Below are 8218 nucleotides of genomic sequence, written 5' to 3' on the forward strand. Positions count from 1 at the left end.
GAAGATGATGATGTGCAAGGAGAGAAATTGGGGTGCAAAAGAGCAACAACAAAAAAATAACAATATGGGGTAGTTGGGTGTGCTATTTACAGATGGGCTGTGTACAAGTACAGTGATTGGTAAGCTGCTCTGACAGATGATGCTTAAAGTTAATGAGGGAGATATAAGTCTCCAGCTTCTGTGATTTTTGCAATTCGTTCCAGTCATTGGCAGCAGAGAACTGGAAGGAAAGGTGGCCAAAGTAGGTGTTTGCTTTGGGGATGACCAGTGAAATATACTTGCTGGAGGGCGTGGGTGATGCTATGGAGACCAGTGAGCTGAGATAATGCGGGGCTTTACCTAGCAAAGACTTATAGATGACCTGGAGCCAGTGAGTTTGGCGACGAATATGTAGCGAGAGCCAGCCAACGAGAGCATACAGGTCGCAGTGGTGGGTAGTATATGGGGCTTTAGTGACAAAACAGATGGCACTGTGATAGACTACATCCAATTTGCTGAGTAGAGTGTGGGACGTTATTTACGAAGTCAAGGATCGGTAGGATAGTCAGTTTTACGACGGTATGTTTGGCAGATTTAATTTTGGATTGGAGATGCTTAATGTGAGTCTGGAAGGAGAGTTTACAGTCTAACCAGACACCTAGGTATTTGTAGTTGTCCACATATTCTAAGTCAGAACCGTCCAGAGTAGTGATGCTAGGCGGGCAGGCAGGTGCGGGCAGCAACCAGTTGAAGAGCATGCATTTCGTTTTACTAGCATTTAAGAGCAGTTGGAGGCCACGGAAGAAGTGTTGTATGGCATTGAAGCTTGTTTGGAGGTTTGTTAAAACTGTGTCCAAGGAAGGGCCAGATGTATACAGAATGGTGTCGTCTGCATAGAGGTGGATCAGAGAATCACCAGCAGCAAGAGCGATATCATTGATATATACAGAGAAAAGATTAGGCCCGAGAATTGAACCCTGTGGCACCCCCATAGAGACTGCCAGAGTTCTGGACAACAGGCCCTCCGATTTGACACACCTCCGATTTGACACACTCTATCTGAGTAGTTGGTGAACCAGGCGAGACAGTCATTTGAGAAACTAAGGCTATTGAGTTTGTTGATAAGAATGTGGTGATTGACAGAGTCGAAAGCCTTGGCCAGGTCGATGAAAACAGCTTCACAGTACTGTCTTTTATCTATGGCGGTTATGATGTCATTTAGGACCTTGAGCATGGCTGAGGTGCACCCATGACCAGCTCGGAAACCAGATTGCATAGTGGAGAAGGTAAGGTGGGATTCAAAATGGTCAGTGATCTGTTTGTTAACTTGGCTTTCGAAGACTTTAGAAAGGCAGGGCAGGATGGATATAGGTCTGTAACAGTTTGGGTCTAGAGTGTCTCCCCCTTTGAAGAGGGGGATGACCACGGCAGCTTTCCAATCTTTGGGGATCTCAGACGATACGAAAGAGAGGTTGAACAGGCTAGTAATAGGGGTTGCAACAATTTCGGTGGACAATTTTAGAAAGAGAGGGTCCAGATTGTCTAGCCCAGCTGATTTGTAGGGATCCAGATTTTGTAGCTCTTTCAGAACATCAGATATCTAGATTTGGGTGAAGGAGAAACGAGGGGGGGCTTGGGAAAGTTGCTGCGGGGGGTGCAGAGCTGTTGGCCAGGGTAGAGGTAGCCAGGTGGAAAGCATGGCCAGCCGTAGAAAAAAGGCTTATTGAAATTCTCAATTTTCATAGATTTATCGGTGGTGACAGTATTTCCTAGCCTCAGTGCAGTGGGCAGCTGGGAGGAGGTGCTCTTATTCTCCATGGACTTTATGGTGTCCCAAAACTTTTTGGAATTAGTGCTACAGGATGCAAATTTCTGTTTTAAAAAGCTAGCCTTAGCTTTCCTAACTGACTGTGTATATTGGTTCCTGACTTCCCTGAAAAGTTGCATATTGCGGGGGCTATTCGATGCTAAAGCAGTACGCCACAGGATGTTTTCGTGCTGGTCAAGGGCAGTCAATATATTTATTCTTATGTAACGGCTGTCGTCAGAAGAAGACCAAGGTGCAGCGGAGTTAGTGTTCATCATAAAAGGTTTTAACCTCTCTTGGGTAGGGGGCAGTATTTTCACGTCCGGATAAAAAACGTACCCGATTTAATCTGGTTATTACACCTGCCCAGAAACTAGAATATGCATATAACAGGCGGAGAGCAGGTATTGGGTGAACTGGACCCTCCCAGCGCTCTGGAGACACAGTGCGCAACGCCGGCGCAGAATAACCTGGACCAAGGAGGCGCACTGGAGACCAGACGCGCTGAGCTGGCACCATCCGCCCTGGCTCGATGCCTGCACTCGCATGGCACTTGCGGGGGGCTGGTATGTAGTGCACCGGGCTTTGAACGCGCACTGGGGACACCGTGCGCTCCACAGCATAACACAATGTCTTACCAGTACCACGCTGCTTCCGGTAAGCACGGGGAGTTGGCTCAGGTCTACCGCCTGACTCCGCCAATCTCCCCGTGTGCCCCCCCAAAAAATGTTTTGGGGGCTGCCTCTCGTGTCTGCTGCACTCCCTTTCCTCATACCAGCGCCTCTCAGCTCTCGCCGCCTCGATCTCCCACTGCGGGCGGTGATAATCCCCAGCTTGAGCCCATGGTCCTTTCCCGTCCAGGATTTCCTCCCAAGTCCACGAATCCTGAACACTCCTCTCCTGGCGCTTCTCCTTCCTCCGCTGCTTGGTCTGTTGTTGGTGGGTAATTCTGTAACGGCTGTCGTCGGAAGAAGACCAAGGTGCAGCGGAGTTAGTGTTCATCATAAAAGGTTTTAATGATCAACGAACACTATACAAAAGAAACCAAAAAACGACTAGCAACAGTTATGTTAGGAACACACTAAACAGAAAACAATTACCCACAAAACCCAAAGGAAAAACATGCTCCTTATGTGTGACTCCCAATCAGCAACAACGAGCTTCAGCTGTGCCTGATTGGGAGCCACACACGGCCCAAAACAAAGAAATACAAAAACATAGAGAAAGGAACATAGAACGCCCACCCAATGTAACACCCTGGCCTAACCAAAATAAAGAACAAAAAACCCCTCTCTATGGCCAGGGCGTTACATCTTAGTTCTACATTTTTTGAATGGGGCATGCTTATTTAAGATTTTGAGGAAAGCACTTTTTAAGAACAACCAGGCATCTTCTACTGACGGGATGAGGTCAATATCCTTCCAGGATACCCAGGTCGATTAGAAAGGCCTGCTCGCTGAAGTGTTTTAGGGAGAGTTTGACAGTGATGAGGGGTGGTCGTTTGGCCGTGGGCTCCTTACGGACACAGGCAATGATTGCTGAGATCCTGGTGGAAGACAGCAGAGGTGTATTTAGAGGGCAAGTTGGTCAGGATGATATATATGAGGGTGCCCATGTTTACTGATTTAGGGTTGTACCTAGTAGGTTCCTTGATAATTTGTGTGAGATTGAGGGCATCTAGTTTAGATTGTAGGATGGCCGGGGTACTAAACATATCCCAGTTTAGGTCACCTACCAGTATGAACTCGTAAGAGAGATTGGGGGCAATCAATTCACATATAGTGTCCAGGCCACAGCTGGGGGCTGAGGGGGGTCTATAACAAGCGGCAACAGTGAGAGATTTATTTCTGGAAATGTGGATTTTTAAAAGTAGAAGCTTGAACTGTTTGGGCACAGACCTGGATAGTATGACAGAAAGAACTCTGCAGGCTATCTGTCACGTTTGTTATCTTCAAACTCCCTGTCATATATAAGCCAAGGCGCAGCGTGCCGGTAATTCCACATACTTTATTGAAAAAAACCGAACAAAACAATAAACAGGTGAACAGAAAGAAACGTGACGCAACTGTGGCGCACACAAAACACACACAGAAATAATAATTACCCACAACTACAGGTGGGGAAAAGGCTGCCTAAGTATGAATCCTAATCAGAGACAACGATAGACAGCTGCCTCTGATTAGGAACCATACTCGGCCAAACACAAAGAAATACATGACATAGAATGCCCACCCCACATCACACCCTGACCTAACCAAAATAGAGGAAATAAAATGTCTCTCTCAGGTCAGGGTGTGACAGTACCCCCCCCCCCCCCCCCCCCAAAGGTGCGGACTCCCGGCCGCAAACCTGAACCTATAGGGGAGGGTCCGGGTGGGCATCTACCCATGGTGGCGGTTCTGGTTCGGGGCGTAGCCCCCACTCCGCCCACTGATCCCTCCACTTTTGTGTCGCCGGAGGAACCAGACCGTGGATCTTCGCCGGAAGCTCCGAACCGTGGATCGTCGTCGAAGGAACCGGACCGAGGATAATCGCCAGAGGTTCTGGACTCCAGGCCGCCGCCGAAGACTCCGGACTGCAGACCGCCGCCGAAGACTCCGGACTGCAGACCGTCGCCGAAGACTCCGGACTGCAGACCGTCGCCGAAGACTCCGGACTGCAGACCGTCGCCGAAGACTCCGGACTGCAGACCGTCGCCGAAGACTCCGGACTGCTGGCCGTCTCAGGAGGCTCCGGACTGCAGGCCGTCTCAGGAGGCTCCGGACTGCAGGCCGTCTCAGGAGGCTCCGGACTGCAGGCCGTCTCAGGAGGCTCCGGACTGCAGGCCGTCTCAGGAAGCTCCGGACTGCAGGCCGTCTCAGGAGGTTCCGGACTGCAGGCCGTCTCAGGAGGTTCCGGACTGCAGGCCGTCTCAGGAGGTTCCGGACTGCAGGCCGTCTCAGGAGGTTCCGGACTGCAGGCCGTCTCAGGAGGTTCCGGACCGGGGACCGTCGCTGCAGGCTCCGTGCCATGGATCATCACTACAGGCTCCGCGCCATGGATTATCACTGGAGGCTTCGTGCCATGGATCATCCCTACAGGCTCCGGGCCATGGATCATCCCTACAGGCTTCTTGCCATGGATTATCACTTGAGGCTCCGGGCCATGGATTATCACTGGAGGCTTTGTGCCATGGATCATCCCTACAGGCTCCGGGCCATGGATCATCCCTACAGGCTCCGGGCCATGGCTCATCACTGGTGGCTTCGTGCCATGGATCATCACTGGAGGCTTCTTACGTGGAGCCGGAACAGGTCTCACCGGACTGGGGAGACACACTAGAGACTGGGTGCGCAGAGCTGGCACAGGGTATACTGGGCCGTGGAGGCGCACTGGAGGTCTGGAGCTTAGGGCTGGCACAACCCATCCTGGCTGGATGTTTACTTTAGCCCGTCAGGGGCGGAGCGCTGGCACAGGACGAACTGGGCTGTGCAGGCGCACTGGCGACACAATGCGTAGAACTGATGCAGGATATACTGGGCCGTGGAGGCGCACTGGAGGTCTGGAGCGTATGGCTGGCACAACCCGTCCTGGCTGGATCCCCCCCTTAGCCTGTCAAGCGCGGGGAGTTGGAACAGGCCGCACTGGTTTGTGCTGGTGAACGGGGGGTAACGTGCGTAGAGCTGGCGCAGGATAACCTGGGCCGAAGAGACGCACTGGAGACCAGGAACGCTGAGCCGGCACAATTCTTCCTGGCTGAATGCCAACTCTAGCACGGCAACTGCGGGAAGCTTGCACCGAGCGCACCGGGCTGTAGCTGCGCACTGGCGACACAGTGCGCATCCCCGCATAACACGGTGCTTGCTCGGTCACTCGCTCCCCACGGTAAGCACGGGGAGTTGGCTCAGGTCTCCACCCTGACTTTGCTAATCTCCCCGTGTGCCCCCCCCCCTAAAAAATGTTTTGGGGCTGCCTCTCGTGCTTCCGTCGATGTTGGTTCTCCCCAGTCCAGCTCGTCTTCCCAGTAAGTGCACACTGCTTGGCTTTCTTGTGGTGGGTAATTCTGTCACGATCGTTATCTTCGAACTCCCTGTCATATATAAGCCAAGGCGCAGTGTGCTGGTAATTCCACATACTTTTTGAAGAAAACCGAACAAAACAATAAACAGGTAAACAGAAAGAAACGTGACGCAACTGTGGCGCACACAAAACACACAGAAATAATAATTACCCACAACTACAGGTGGGGAAAAGGCTGCCTAAGTATGATTCCTAATCAGAGACAACGATAGACAGCTGCCTCTGATTAGGAACCATACTCGGCCAAACACAAAGAAATACATGACATAGAATGCCCACCCCACATTACACCCTTACCTAACCAAAATAGAGGAAATAAAACGTCTCTCTCAGATCAGGGCGTGACACTATCTCTGCAGTAGATTGCAACTCTGCCCCCTTTGGCAGTTCTATCATGATGGAAAATGTTGTAGTTGGGGATGGAATTTTTGGTGGCCTTCCTACGCCAGGATTCAGACACAGCTAGGACATCAGGGTTGACGGAGTGTGCTAAAGCAGTGAATAAAACACATTTAGGGAGGAGGCTTCTGATGTTAACATGCATGAAACCAAGGCTTTTACGGTTACAGAAGTCAACAAATGAGAGTACCTGGGGAATAGGTGTGATGGTGGGGGCTACAGGGCCAGGGCTAACCTCTACATCACCAGAGGAACCGTATAAGAGTAGGAGAAGGGTACGGCTAAAGGCTATAAGAACTGGTCGTCTAGTGCGTTAGGAACAGAGAATAACCTGTTAGGGACAGATGTTCCGCTAGCGGAACGCCTCACCAATATCCAATGGTAGAGCGTGGCGCAAATTACAAATAGCTCAAAAATGCAAAAACGTCCATTTTTCAAACATATGACTATTTTACACCATTTTAAAGACAAGACTCTCCTTTATCTAACCACATTGTCCGATTTCAAAAAGGCTTTACAACGAAAGCAAAACATTATATTATGTCAGGAGAGTACCCAGCCAGAAATAATCACACACCCATTTTTCAAGCTAGCATATAATGTCACAAAAACCAAAACCACAGCTAAATGCAGCACTAACCTTTGATCTTCATCAGATGACACTCCTAGGACATTATGTTATACAATACATGCCTGTTTTGTTCAATCAAGTTCATATTTATATCAAAAAACAGCTTTTTACATTAGCATGTTTTGTTCAGAACTAGCATACCCACCGAAAACTTCCGGTGAATTTACTAAATTACTCACGATAAACGTTCACAAAAAACATACAATTATTTTAAGAATTATAGATACAGAACTCCTTTATGCAATCGTGGTGACCGATTTTAAAATAGCTTTTCGGTGAAAGCACATTTTGCAATATTCTGAGTAGATAGCCCGGCCATCATGGCTAGCTATTTTGACACCCACCAAGTTTGGCACTCACCAAACTCAGATTTACTATAAGAAAAATTGGATTACCTTTGCTGTTCTTCGTCAGAATCCACTCCCAGGACTTCTACTTCAACACCCAATGTTGTTTTGGTTCCAAATAATCCATAGTTATATCCAAATAGCTGTGTTTTGTTCTTGCGTTCAAGACACTATCCGAAGGGTGACGCGCCGGCACGTATGGTGACAAAAAAAATCTAAATATTCCATTACCGTACTTCGAAGCATGTCAAACGCTGTTTAAAATCAATTTTTATGCGATTTTTCTCGTAAAATAGCAATAATATTCCAACCGGGAGACGTTGTATCCGTTCAAACACTGAAAATAGAAAATGGACTCGTCACATGCACGCGCGCACCAGTGTCATTGTTCTCAGAAGGAGCACTCTCCAAAAGCCCTACTGTTTTTCGCCCAGGGACTGCAGAGTTATCATTCCACGTTCTGGCGCCTTCTGAGAGCCTATGGGAGCCTTAGAAAATGTTACGTTACAGCAGAGATCCTGTATTTTCGATAAAGAGTCTACAGAAGGCCAAGAAATGGTCAGACAGGGCACTTCCCATATAGAATCTTCTCAGGTTTTGGCCTGCCATATGAGTTCTGTTATACTCACAGACACCATTCAAACAGTTTTAGAAACTTTAGGGTGTTTTCTATCCAAATATAGTAATTATATGCATATTCTAGTTTCTGGGCAGGAGTAATTACCAGATTAAATCGGGTACATTTTTTATCCGGCCGTGAAAATACTGCCCCCCATCCATTACAGGATAAAAGGGGCAGATTTCTGGGCCTGGTAGAATAGATTCAGGGCATAATGTACAGACAAGGGTATGGTAGGATGTGAGTACAGTGTGGGTAAACCTAGGCATTGAGTGATGATGAGATTGCTTGCATCTCTGGAGACAGCAGCTAAGCCAGGTGAGGTCTCCCGTGTGTGGGGAGTGTGACAAAAGAGCTATCAAAGGCATGTTGAGCTG

Source organism: Salmo salar, chromosome 13, assembly GCF_965601325.2.
Source record: "Salmo salar chromosome 13, fSalSal1, whole genome shotgun sequence".
In the NCBI taxonomy this organism is placed as follows: Eukaryota; Metazoa; Chordata; class Actinopteri; order Salmoniformes; family Salmonidae; genus Salmo; species Salmo salar.